At 37.6% G+C, this 14,354-nt stretch overlaps 1 protein-coding gene across 4 annotated transcripts in view; it reads right to left on the reverse strand.

The window, feature by feature from the left end:
• Positions 1–14,354, reverse strand: part of foxp1b (forkhead box P1b) — a 193,163-nt gene that overhangs the window by 137,249 nt on the left and 41,560 nt on the right. Inside the window, exon 4 of one of the 4 annotated variants that reach the window (XM_084426903.1) lies at positions 11,040–11,109. The exons of the other annotated variants lie outside the window; for them this stretch is intronic. The gene's annotated coding sequence lies outside the window, so the exon portion shown is untranslated. The remainder of the gene's footprint in view (positions 1–11,039; positions 11,110–14,354) is intronic. 4 annotated transcript variants of the gene reach the window in all.

Here is a 14,354-nt window from a genome sequence, read left to right on the forward strand (position 1 = left end):
ACGATAAGATGATGACTTCAAGCTAAAAGTATTAAGTGCAAAAAACAACGACACCAACTATTATTGTTTTTATTATTACGTTTATTACCATAACTAGAAGGCCACAGCTTCACTTTGAAATAGTTAGTTATCTGAATTACACAAATAAACTCTGTTGCTCACATTTACTTACTGTTTCTCAACTAGATCTCATTGCTCATTCTAGTTATCCTACAAAAATAACTGCATTGACCTGTAACAAATTGCATCTGATCATTCCAGTTTTTCCAACAAGCTTCAGTTTTTAATTTTGTAAATTTGATGATAATTTCTCCAACAATCTTCGGTTTTTCCATTTAAAAAAAAAAAAAATGAATTTGCTAATGAGATGAGTTAATTTCTTGAATCGAAATTGCATAATTGTATTGCATCAAAAAGTTGCTTTTGCTTTGAGCTATTGAGCAAAGGCTGTGTGTTATATGGAGAGTATTTCTGTTTTGTTTTGTTTTTTTGGTGTATTTTATTAGCAGCAGAGCTACAGGGAAGAGCATCTGAAGCGAGAGGAACGGGCAACTCAATATGCTGAAGGATGTGTCATATCGCTGCTCAACTGACAGCCCAAGTGTGTGCGTACGGGGAGAGGGGGGGGGCTTTTTCAGCCTAAAACAAAACGCATCCTCAATGTGCCCCTGTCAAGGGTGGGAGATGCCTTCAGATAGTGGCACAAAAGATCAACCGTTCCTTTTCAGCCGAGAGAAAAGAAAGAAAGTTTTCATTTCATTAACTCAAGACTAAAGCGTAATTATCTCCCTATGGGCCGCAATCACCAAAAGAAGGATAATAGAACTGAAAGCACTTTCCACTCCACTCATCTAAGCGGTTCTTTTCTTCTTCTCTCTCTTTTTTTTCCACTTGTTTTTTCTTCTCCGCCCTCAGATGAGATTAACCAATCGAATAATGGCAACAGATTGCGGGGGCAAGAGGAAAATACAACTTTCAGAATGGTGTCTGTTTGAGAGCTTTAAAGATCCGCCGTTATCTGGCTTAGTGTTCTTCTACTTGTCAGCGAAATGGTTTCCTTTCCTTTCGTCTGGCATCTCTGTTCCTCTTTATCTCTCTCTCTCGCTGACTTTGGAAAGGGGTGGAGGAAAAACAGGGTGAGGGAGGTTAGCCCGCTAAGTCGCCCTGGCTCTGCCTAAAAATGAGCAATTTCACAAATTCGAGATTAGAATCAGATAAATGCAAACATTTTATAAGTGTATCATTTTTCTCAATTACTAACAGACTGCTACTTAAAGGTGCTTGTAGCGCTAGCCCTAAGTTAAGTCTCTCAAGGGTTCGCAACCAGAAACACAGAGCAGGCCCTGGATTTAATTAGCTTATGAAAATAATTGCCATTAACACTACTCTGAAATGGTTTGGCGCACCACGCGGCGACAGGAAGAGAAAATCTCTCACTCCTGGACGGAGACAAAGAAATAGTCGCTTGGCCTGCCAATTTCCTTTTTTTCGCACTGTTTTGTGCACTGACACAGAGGTCGAGTTAATTAGACTATTGTCATTTTAATCAGGACAGCTTCTCGGTCAGCATTCCCGCAAAGAGAGAGCGTGCGCATGTCGACGGCACGCTCAGGGCCTCTGCTCGGTGTGTGTGTGTGCCGGTTCTATGAGCTCGCTTCGCTAATGAGCCACGCCACAGAAACAAAGCCCCCGAAGGACCACCGGGGGAAACTCCTCACCCTTCTCTCTGCTCACTTCTCTGTTCATTTGAAAATAATTTAAATATCTAATATTTGAAATCATTTGCTTCTCCTTGGCTATCTGATATTGAATGGCAAGTCTTTCATGTCGCCTTTATTATGTTCATAAACCGGCACTAAAATTCAGAACTATCATTACAAGTGACTATATTTATTGTAGCAACTATAATTTCAGTCCAAACCATGGATTGTTTTCAGATAACTATGAATATTTAATTCTAACAAGACATTGTTATGCAAAAATATCCACAATGAGAGCTGCCGCACCACGAAAAAATAAATTCCATCCAAACAGTCAAAGAAACAGGATGTTTTGTACATTTACATTGTACAATAACTCATAACTCCACTGAATTTTGATATTAAAATCTGTGTTCACATTTAATATGTTTAATTACGATGTGCACCATAAAGGCAAAACCTTCAAAATGGCAACATCCTATAATCACACATTGCCTAAAACAACTAGATCTCAAAAAAACTGCTTTACGTTGACTTCTTGCTTTGAATACGCCTCCACAGGACATCATCGGTTTTGTTCATCTCCATGTACCCACCTATCATGTATCATATGGGTGATATGATGTCATTTAACCCTTAAATGCATGAACGTTTCGCAAATCATTATTACATATTCGGGTCTTTAGCGACCCGGATCTATATCTAACATGGAAGGATCACGGATGGAGTAATACAAAACTCTCCTGGTATTAGAGTAACAATTACAGAAGAATGAAATAAAGCATATTTTGGAGGGTTCAGTTTGAGCCGACGTTTATACCATCATAACTGTCCTCATCACAGCTCATTTCCCAGTACATTCAGCATCTGGATCATATTCGATTTTGATCGCTGACAGCTTCTTCAGCAGATCCACCATCAAGTGACAGTGACACTAATATTTGATTGTATTCAGTACTTGCTCTGCAGTAAATCGCTGAGACATTTCAAGTTTTGCTGATGATACTTCCTATTTGTTTGTTTTCTGCCTGCGGCAACTATGAGTGTGTGTATCAGACAAGGGGAATTGCACATATTCAGTCAACAAAGATTAAATTATTGTTGTGCAGAAAAAAATATATACTTGCACTCTTACACACCTTGGCTCGTTAGCAACCCTATACTGTTTTTGGATGAATGGGAAAATGTGTTTAAGGGTTAAACAAATTCAGTTAACTCTCTTGGTTGCAATCATGTATAAATCAAGCTTCCAAATGAAAAGAAAAACATCAAATGTCATCTCCCCCTCAGTACAAACTTCATTTAGGTCTTTAGCTGTCCAACATAGAGCCGGATTAGTCTAATTTGCATGTAGCTGGAAAAATTATTCTCATTTATTTCCTAAACTCGAGATGAAAATGAAATGGCTCTATCTTAATTTGGAATTTTCTTGCCATTTATCATCTTGCAGATAGTTCATAGTTTTATCATTCATCATAAATATTTCAGGCAGTGTTAATATTAATTTGATCAGATATTAATTACTCAAAAAGCAAGTAAAAATCAATTATTCAACAAAAGGAATGATCAGTGGAGCTGATGGGAGATTTTTAAAGCAGCTTTAAAAGAGCAATCGAGATCCTTCCCTCGTTATTGGTTTATATGGTTAAATAAACAACGACAGTATGCTTAAAGCATAAATCAGACTGTCAACATTACGGATATGATTGTAAAACTGGTTAATTTACACTAGGTCACAAGACCAGCACAATCAAATGCTATTAGTTGACTCACTGTGACGTGTTGCACCTCTACTGGGGAATATCATGCATTACGTGAATAATTTAGAACCTAATTTGAATGCCAAACTCCTCCCCACTGGACACTTACAGATTCACACCATTCAAGTAAAACTTGGGGTAGATTCATCTCCTTCCACAGTCCATAGCAGGATAAATCACTATTATTATTGCTCATCTTGTGGGTTAGGGGATGTTCTAAACCTCTGTAATGAGCTTCAATATGTAACTAGTGCTGACTGATATGAGCATGAATTGTACCTCAAATCATGCGGCTATTACATTACAAAATGATCAGACTTACAATTTTACCCTTGTAGACAATACAATGTATTTATTTTAAAAGCCTAAAATGCCCTAGCAACCACCCAAAACACTCTAAGTTTCATTTTATTTTGAAAATGTTTTGAAAAGTGTGTAAAAGTTTTTTTTTCTGACCTACTTTTCATATTTATTAACATTTTAACATATTGTTCCATTGCATCAATTAAAAAAATATTATAGATCGTTTTCCTATAAGAAATTCCTTCTGCAACATAACATGACTACAATTATTTCATAGAAATTGAAGTTGATAAGATAAATGACTACATCAAGTGGCTGGACTATGACATTAGCTTTAAACAGTGTTCTGAGGCAGCTCTTTCCCTTCAATTATTCATCTCTACGTTACTGCCAAGCACCTAGAAAAGAATTAAAAACCGCTGATTCCTCCTAATTAAAACTCTTGCTGATACTCGCTACAGATGTCTTAGATTTCTCTGGTAATCTTTCACTGTGTTTAACCCTGTCAAACATTCAGCCAGCCTATTTTTTCCCAGTCTTCCTCCGTCTCTTAACCCCCTTTATTTCTCCTGTCTATCCGTCCCATCCCCAGCACATTCTGTCTTGTCTCTATCTCTCCTACTAAATCACCACTTGATGTTTCTTAATTTATTCCACTCTTTCTCTCCTTTATCCCCCTCTCTTTCCCTCCCACTCACGGACACACACTCTCGCATACACTGTGAAGAGGGGGGTGATGTGTTTTCTTTGGGTGAAACGTACGTTACTGTGTGAGAGAGGAGACTTTAAATAAACATCAGCACAGCATGGCCACAATAGAGTCTTTTGTGTTGAAATGTGGAGAGAAATGATGATGTTTTAAGGGCCATTTTCAGCGCCGCAGCAACGTGGACACAGCTCTCAAGCAGGTTTATTCACTCAAAAATGATCCTTTACTCACCCTCATGTCGTTCCAAACCTGTATGATGCACTTTCTTCTGTGGAACACAACAGGAGAAATGCTGAAGACTGAAGACCATGCAATTACAATAAAGGACTTTCAAGCTTTGAAAAAGAACACAAAATCACCATAAGCATCACAAAGGTTATCCATACAGTATGGCTAATATGATATATTCTTTGTGTGAGAAACTTTTAAGAAAATGTATACCATAACCTGTTAACCACTGGAACTGAATTGAGTCATTGAAATGAACGCCAGAACAAATCATTTTGCTTTGTGAATGAATCATTAATAGATTAACTTAAAATATTCAAATGAATCATTCAAGAATTGAATATTGCTACATCTCTGATGAAAGCATCAAGGAATGCTACACAGGATGTCAAGATTTCCAGTGAAAAACTATTGAAATGCTGACATTTTATGGTGCTTTTCCATCATTTTTCACTCTTAAACACTCCACTGTGGTTACATGGAAAAGAGCATGGTAAACAGTCTTCAAAATATCCCTGTTTTCTGAGGAAGAAAGCAAATCATACAGGTTTGGAACTACATGTGGGTCAGTAAATTATGACAATCTTCTTTTTTGCTCCATTAAATTCCAAATGCAACTGAATCAAAACTCCACAAAGTTTTTAAAAAAGTGTCTTAATATTTTTTGATATATGTATATGTATACAAAAATGCACTTATAACCACTGTCCATTGCTTTAAAACACAAGCCAATACTTTAACTAGTTTCCATTAAAGAACTTACCAGTACTCATATGTAGCCTCAACACTTCAACACCTTTATCTCCCGCTATTCTGAGAAATGGCCGTATCCGTTTCTGCTTCCCATCGGCCAGCCTTCGCTCTTTGTTCCAACACAATCCACACCAACAAATAACACTCTATGCAAAGTAATGCCTGCAAATTGTTTTGGATCCATATTTGAATATTTAAATGCTTCACTTTAGATCTAGATATATGGCAGCAATTTCCATACGAGTATGAAGCAGGTACACACACTACATGATAGCGGTTTGTCATTTCTTTCCTGCCTGACAAAGATCAATCAGATACATACCAAACAGTCACAATTCCTATTACTGTGACATCATTTTTTAGAAACACTAAGGTCACCAAACTAACACAATAAGTGCCCAAAGTATGAAGTAAGTGTTGTAGGTACAAGGATCAAAACAGCCACCCACACTACGCCATTTAACCAAATTGGATGCGTTGATAATAGTACATTTACATATAACATAACTGCAAGCTCTGGGTGATTATTGTCGAAAACCAGCCTAGAGACACACATGAATTTAACACAGGTTGCTTACAAGAGCGTCTGAAAAAACTCCAATGTGGGTCAACACTGCAAGGTCAAATTAGCAGTTGAAGTTGGCAAATCGATTCAGGGCCCATCATCCCATCCAGCTTAGCATTTAAACACCCTCGTCAGGTCAACAAGAACGATGCACGCCCGTTGTTCTCCTTGGTTATGGAAGGCCAAGCTATTTGCTTAAAAAGATGGACAGATTATTCTGGAAGGATCGTAATCCTGGGCCCAAGCGTGCCGGCTAGCGTTTGTTACTCTGTGCGGCTGGCAAAAAAAAAAAAAGAAAAAAAAAAAGGCGAGCTGGATTTTCAGATTCTGAGAAGGACAAGATGAGAGATGCTTTGATCTTTTGAGTTTGAGAGGGAGATACTGACTCGGTGCTGTCTATCTGTCTCTAAAGAAAAAATATGACTGAATATCTTGCATGTCAGAATAAGTGTGTGAAGATGATGAACATATTTTTTTGGGAAAAGATATGGTCCTTTAAATTTGATATATTAATAGAGTGTATTGTTAAGTGTCTTTTTATTTTAATAATTTGGATATATATATAAAACTTTTTTTTACTAATGATTTAATTAGTGTGCTTAAACACGCATATACATATAGATATATCCATTCTTTATATATATTTTAACACACACATACATGCATATATTTTGACGTAAAAAAACCCCAACAAACTGAAGCAATCACCCATTTATATAAAATTATCCAATGCCTCATGTTTAATTGGCATGGAGAAAACCAGCCATATATTTAAACGAGAACAAAGCTCTGAATATGACTGGGCGAGAAAAGAAAGAAAGATACACAGAAAAGGGAAGGGGGAGGGAAATGGCACTGAGGCAGGATTATATGGCAGGATTTGGCAGAGGCCTATAGGATGCCAGCGAAGGTGTCACTAATCTTCACGTGACCCAAGGGGAGAGAGAGCGCGCGAGACAGAGAGAGAAACTATCTGCTTCTTTAGATTCGGGGTGCTGTGACTCATCTGTTGCTTGTCACATTGGGTTTCTAGCGTCCGCGAGGCAGTCATGACCCCGAGCGGCACCCGCGTCCTCCGTCTGTGTATTTACAAACAGAGACAGGGCACAAACAGGCTGGGGTGAGTCGCTTTGGCAGAGCTGCGTGAAGCAGGGGCGTATAACACCACCGAGCAGAGGGAGAGAGGGGGAGGACAGATGGGATTGACCCTTATGTCACCATTCTGGACAAAATGACATTGCCAATGTGTGCGTGTAGAAAAAAGAAAAAGAAAAAAAAAGACTGCATCTGGAGTTTTAATCTCAAAACTACTAAAAACGAGACAATGTGACAGCAACTAAATTAAATTAGTTAGTGTTAATTAAATAAATTTTACCACAAATGTTTTATGGAGGAAATATAAAAAAGTTATTTCACCTGAAGTGAATAAAGTGAACAGTTTTGCTTAAACACACATATACATATAGATATAACCTTTTAAAAGTGTGGGGTCAGTACCGTTTTTTTTTTTTTTTTTTGAAAGCAACAGCAAGGACACATTAAGAATAATTGTATTTATTTAAAAGTGCCAGTAAAGAGATTTATCATGTTACAAAAAATATTTCAAATAAAATTCTTTAGAAGTTTCTATTCTATTTAAATTTGTATTTCTATAAAAATAATGCATCATGGTTTCAACAAAAATGTAAAGCAACCTTCATAATCAGAAGAAATGTTTCTTGAGCAGCCAAATCAACATATTAGAATGATTTCTGAAGGATAATGTGGCACTGAAGACTGGAGGATTGATGCTGAAAACTCAGCTTTGCCATTACAGGAAAAAATTACACTTTAAATTATATTAAAACAGAAAACAGTTATTTTAAATTGTGATAATATTTCACAATATTACTGTATTTTTCATCAAATAATTGCAGCCTTGGCTAGCACTAGAGTCTTTATAAAAACTTACCGACCCCAAACTTTTGAACGGTGTAGCGTAAATGACAAAAATGGAAAAAAAGAAGAATACTCTGTATATGTGAAACCAAAGTTCGCAGCACAAACCACAGTGTGCAAGTCCAATTTTCTGCTCAGTTTCTTTTTTGTATGGTTGTTTGCATGATCTTTTAAAGAAATGGCTTGACAAGCACAGTTTTCTTTCCTGTGCTGAGGTATTTCCTATTTACACAGGAAGTTGGGGCGGAACATAACGAAGGGGTCCTTTTTTTAAATAGCCAATAGACTTTTTAAAAGCATACAGATAGTTGCATATAGATGACCTCAAAGCTAACAGACATGGATTAAAGCCTCAAAATTGCAAAAAAAAAACACAAACAAATTAAAACGCGGTTTATATCAAACACTAGTCAGGGAACAGACATTGCAAATAGCACAATTCTGAACAGACTTTTCACGCCTTCAAAAAAGCAGATACTCGTTCCAATATTTTCTGTTCACATGTCACTAGTTAAGAAAAAGAAAAAGATCTGGGCCACATTCAGCCAAGGTGTGATCACTGCTCAAAGGTCTTATTAAACAGTCAACCGACCTGTACAGTTCAATTATTAAATGTCATATTCTGCACAAGCATGTGAGGCTACAGTCAAATGCATCTCAAAGATATTACAAAAAAGAGGTAGAAAAGCTCTGAAAGGTGTCGACTAATGTAACTAATGGAATGTATTAAAGTACCGCGTTGTGCCTTAAGATCTTTCCTAACCTAAATAATTAGTCAATATTAAAAAGGTTAAATTCAACAGCAAGAACAGCTTTCATGTCCTCATGTTGAGTCATAAATGTAGTCCCCTCATTAGTCATAACCCATCTGCAACAATTATGAGTCCTAAAAGTGCTTTTAAAGAAAGTGGAAAACCATGTGCAAGACGTTTAAACGAAGACCCTCTTCAATTACTCTCGTCACAGCTGCCTTGCTGGCCACTTTAAAACTGGACCCTGCAAAGTACACTTTAATGGACAAGCTCGAATCCACCTGCTTTCGCTTTCTGTTATGGTCATAAATCTGAATAACTAAATAATAATAACCTGCACTTAAACATATTTGGAGTGCTTTTTAACTCAGATCGCCAAAAGTTTGGACTTTCATAAGAGCTAAATTTCCGTTAAACGGGATAAAAAAAAAAAAATCTATATTCAAGAGGAAATAATCATACATTTTGAGTTCATTCGCATGCAATGTGAGGGATTAATGCATTACAACTCATCTAAAAGTTTTTTGGAAGAGCATGTTGTTTTGTTTGTTATGTTTAATTCATGTTACCAACATGGAGCCGAGCCAAAGTCACCATATTGACTTTCAAATCGGTGATCTCTGAACTAACGTGAAATTGTGTAGTTGGAAAAAGACAAGAGATTGATTTCCATAAGTCTCATAAGCACAACTGACTATGTAAATAGGGCTGATTTCTTTATGGGGGTGGGGGAAAATAGCTCGGCTCTCCATTTACATTATCAAATGACACAATTTACATTCATGTTTTCCATTTACAATCAGTAAGGTACACAGTTTTACTAGCGGGTAAAACTGTTAGAAGCACTTTTCTAAAACGTTGTCTGGCCAAGCTAAGTAGGAATAGACTTTGCAGAAGCCCCATTAAACTCACAATGCATCACAAAAGACTGACTAAAACATGTATTTCGCATCAAACATTGATGACATTTAGATGCATATGTGGGTTAATGTTTGTTGAGCACTTGTTTCAAAGACAATATGCTAATAAACACTAATACGGCATGTCATGCGCCGCAAACGGATGCTTTTGTGACTGAAGGTCATTAACATATGAACATTTACTGTAAACAACAGGGTTTGAACATAGACTGGCACTGTGACGTGGGCAGTGTCATGGTTTGTTTGTTTTGTTTACACATCACACAGGAAGTGAAGGCCGTGAGAGACATGGATCAAAAACAACTGTGGTGGTACACTATGTTAAACTGTGTATGTACACTATGTTAAACTGTGTACAGTCTTCGAATTCAGATTAACTAGAACTGACCTTCCGTACATGCAGAAATATATCTAAACTGTGAGCACTTTCCAACAGATGTGTTTTGCCTAGACAACTAAGTCACACTTACAAACATATGAATGTCATTGCATTAGGTAAGAATGAAATATTAAACCAAGTGGCATTAAAATAAATATGAATTTATTTATACAATTGGTAAATAAAGAAATGTATGTATATATATATATATATATATATATATATATATATATATATATATATATATATATATATATATATATATATATATACACACAAATAAATATATAATAAATGCATTACCAAACAGTTAAATAAATAAAAGTGGCTTTTATTTTAAAGAATACACGCATAGTATATATATATATATATATATATATATATATATATATATATATATATACACACACACAAATAAATATATAATAAATGCATTACCAAACAGTTAAATAAATAAAAGTGGCTTTTATTTTAAAGAATACACGCATAAATGCATTAGACAGGAATTAAATATAAAAAGCAAATTGTTAAATAAAATATCAAATAATAATAAATAATTAAATATTAAATCAAGTGGTATTTATTCTAAAGAAATACATAATGCAATTTATTTAAAAGAAATGCCACTTGCCAAATGCCAATATTTAATTCCCATCAAATGCTTTTATGTAGGAATTAAATATTAAAACAAGAGGTATTTATTTTAATTAAATAAATAAATGATAACATTTCATTAAAAACAATGTTTGTTGGATTGTTTAAATTACATACTGCAGAATTGCTGTTCATATAGTAATTGAAGGGGGAAAACTGACTCTATACATTCACTAAAATGACTTTGGGATCAATTGGTTTAAAGTAAAGTAATTACAAGAATGTCTCATAAAAAGTGCAGTTTTGAGTAGCGCATCTTTTGCTTCCAAATGCCATTTGGTTTAATATTTAGTTATCTATTGCAATGAAATCAATTCAGAAGTGTGGCTAGAGTGTCCAAATGCGTTTTCAGGCACACAGATACACAGTAAGACATACCAATGTTCAGCATCCACAGGGCTGGACCACTGCACGCTCCTGCCTGCAGAACAGACAGCAGGTAGAAAGACTGAGCAGACAAAGACGAGAGAAGGACATACAGGAAAAACATCAGTGAGAAATGAGGAAATCTACTGAAACTTTGAATCATCAGAGACTGGTGCTCCACATCCAGTTCCCAAAAAAAAAAAAAAAAAAAAAAACGGATGTGGATTTTGTGCTAATTATCCAGCGATATTGTGATAGCTTTATCTCCAGACAAATCAAATGGAGTTTTCTTTTCGGAGAAGAACAAGGTAACGAGGGAGGGCACACGGAGAGAGGTCACTTTGAAATTGTTCATTAACCGCTTCCGTCGAGTTTATTTTCGCTCCGTGTTTAAATAATACCGCGATACATTTTTAGCATCTTAAGAGGGCAAAATTCCCTTGATTAAACAAATAATAGCACATTTACGAAAACTGTAATTGGGTTCAAATTGATTCGAGCGGGTGCTCTAATTGCATTTAAACACTCTTCCTCCCTAACCCTGGATTCACAGCTTCTTAATTACTGGCCCTCAAAACGCAAATCCCTCCGGCAGCAAGGTAGAAAAATAAAAATAGTGCGAGTTTTACGGCACTTTGTTAAACTGACCTATAAACTTTTTTTTATTCAATATAAATGAAGGCCCAGTGGAGACTGGGAGGGTGAGGTGTTGAGGGAGTGCTACTAAACTCAGATTAGCCCAATCCCCTTCGGACTCCAATCCTGTCACTCATCTTCGCCGACTTTCTCCCTCAAGTCCGTCCCTCGCTTTTTTAGCGCCGAGGGGAGGGAGAGGCAGAAATGTGTTTCCTGAGAGAGGTGGAAAAGGCACATCCTGATTAGAAGAACGGCGGCCCGCCTGGCCAGCGCGGACGCCGCTGGTGTCTGTCTTGCAGAGGCAGCAAAAGTTGCGAGTGCCAACTCAAACAGGGCCGGCGTGTGTGCGTGTGCGTGCCCGCTGTGGCCTTCCTGAGGGCGAGCTGCAGCTGGAGCTCTCTGAATAAAGGTAACGGGCGAAAAGTCAACGCTACTGTAAACTCTCCACCCTCCCCCGTCTTTCACCAGGACGTTCCGAATCAAAAGAAGAAACGACCCCACCTAAAAACATGAGCATTGTTTTTTTTTTTCCTGCATTGCCTTCCCACGAATTACAAAGGAAAAAGTTTGTAAAGAGGGCAAGCACTCACTTTATTCCCGGGCTTGTGATCGTGCCAAACAAAATGCCAGGAGAGAAAGTGACATTCAGTGTTGGTAAAAAAAAAAAAAAAACACAGCAGTTTAAAAGTGATTAGACTCTTTATTTCATTGTTATGAGCCTGACACCAGAGAGGAAACCAGAACAATCCATGTTTTCCTTTTTTTTCCTCCCTTTTTCTTGCTCTCTGAATTTAGAAACACTAATTAGTTTTGCTCTCATAAACCCAACCTGAAAATGGCCAATTAGATAGTGTGAAGTAGGAGACGTGCTGAAGAAACAAGTGCTTGAAGGGGGAGAAAAAAAAAAGAGACGACTAAAAACCTCATCATCCTTCAATTACAGCTTTACATGCGTCGCAACGGAGAAGAAGAGAAACATTTCACACTTTCCATGCGGAACATATGCAGGTTTGGCGTTCGAGACGGGAAAAGGCTACATGGACGTACGGCAACATAACAGTGTTATGTAAATGAAACACGATAATGCTTCATCTGTATTGGTTGTTATTCAAGTCTCTTGGGTTGTATTGAGGTCACCACACTAACCGAACCACCTGGCTAACCACAGCAGCAGCTGGGCTTTAGTGTAGCGACCAGCCTGACCAACGCGTTCCCCTAAACCACCTGCATTAATCTGATATACCAGTTCCCCGTTTCAAGGGTACCTTCACGCAAATGACGCAAAAAAGGCTGCTTTTGTTTTCAAAAAAGGGGCTGTTTAGGTTTTCGTGCCAGGTGGCTTATTTTCATACAGAGGACGTCATAAAAAATTAATGATAAACTTGAGCAAAATTGTCTTCAGGAATTTTTGGGGCCGGTCCCCTGAGTTGACCCGGGCGAGTCTTTCATCAGTGTCAGAGCGAAGACTGATGGCCTGTCAAAAGAAAAGCCCTCCTCCATTTCTGGCCGGCTCCTGGGCTGGGCAACGCGGCTAAAAAAAGGGGTCTGGTCGAAGCGGCGCTCAACGCTTTTTGCCGGGAATGAATTCTCAGATGCCGGGGTTGCTGCCAACGTCCTTGCAGCCAACGGCTGAGAGGGCAGCAGAGTTCATGCTAACTGCAGCTTGGACCTGCGCTGAACATCTGCTCATGAATGAGCCGGCCGCCTACTAAAAGAGTGCTGCAGCACTACGAGGGCCTGCTGATGAAAAATTCAACGCTCTCTTTCTCCTGGCACGCTTGTTTCGCATCTATTCTCCTGAGCCCGACCCTTCGGAATCATATTAAGAGAATCTGCGAGCACGCCGCAGAGTTTATCTGGAAGAACAGCTGGCATTGAAAAAGGGATCTGCTGCTTCAAGAGAGCTCGGGGATTTTCGCACAGAGATCTCCCGTCACGTACACCGTTTGTCCTTGAAGAAGGGAGAAAAGGGTTAAACATCCAAGTAATATGCTGGGAGAGGTGGCTACATTTAGCAGATTACCGTAACTCGTGGAGTGACGATAATGAAGACCATGTGACAATTGAAAGGATTGACAGGATCAAACTGTGTTTGAGTGTCGATATAGGTTTACAACCATTGCGTTAACATCACGCATGATGGGGTTTTTAATTCTTTCATGGCTTCTGCTTAAAACAAGACACATTTTCAATGATGTAAAAAAAGAAACTGACAAAGAAAGCAATTTCTTGCTTATTGGGTACCAGGCAATATAGCTAAAAGCCTTTTGCTGGTATTCAATATATAATCTCGATATTTATTCATGCTTAAAAAACAGCTTACAATGGTGATTTTATTCTTCTTCTTTTTTTTGTCTCCTGCATAACATTAAATTATCACTGTGTTATATACAATGTATCATTATATTGACAGAAGCAAAATTCCCAGGTCATAGTCTAGATGTTGCAAAAGGACAAAAAAGGCATAGAAGAATGGCTGACTTAAAGACAAACTGTCCTGAAACTACATCACCGTGCCCTCTCCCCAACACTGCAATTTCCAGGTATAGATAATAGTCTCCACTTTACTTTTTAAGTCCAGCTAAATATTTGATTTGCACAATCAACCAAGCCATTAGACCTACAGGAGAGTCAGAGGTTTTCTTTGGAAACATATCCTCACATATAACTATGTAATAGCAGGAGTTTAAG

This window comes from Rutilus rutilus, assembly GCF_951802725.1.
Source record: "Rutilus rutilus genome assembly, chromosome: 12".
In the NCBI taxonomy this organism is placed as follows: Eukaryota; Metazoa; Chordata; class Actinopteri; order Cypriniformes; family Leuciscidae; genus Rutilus; species Rutilus rutilus.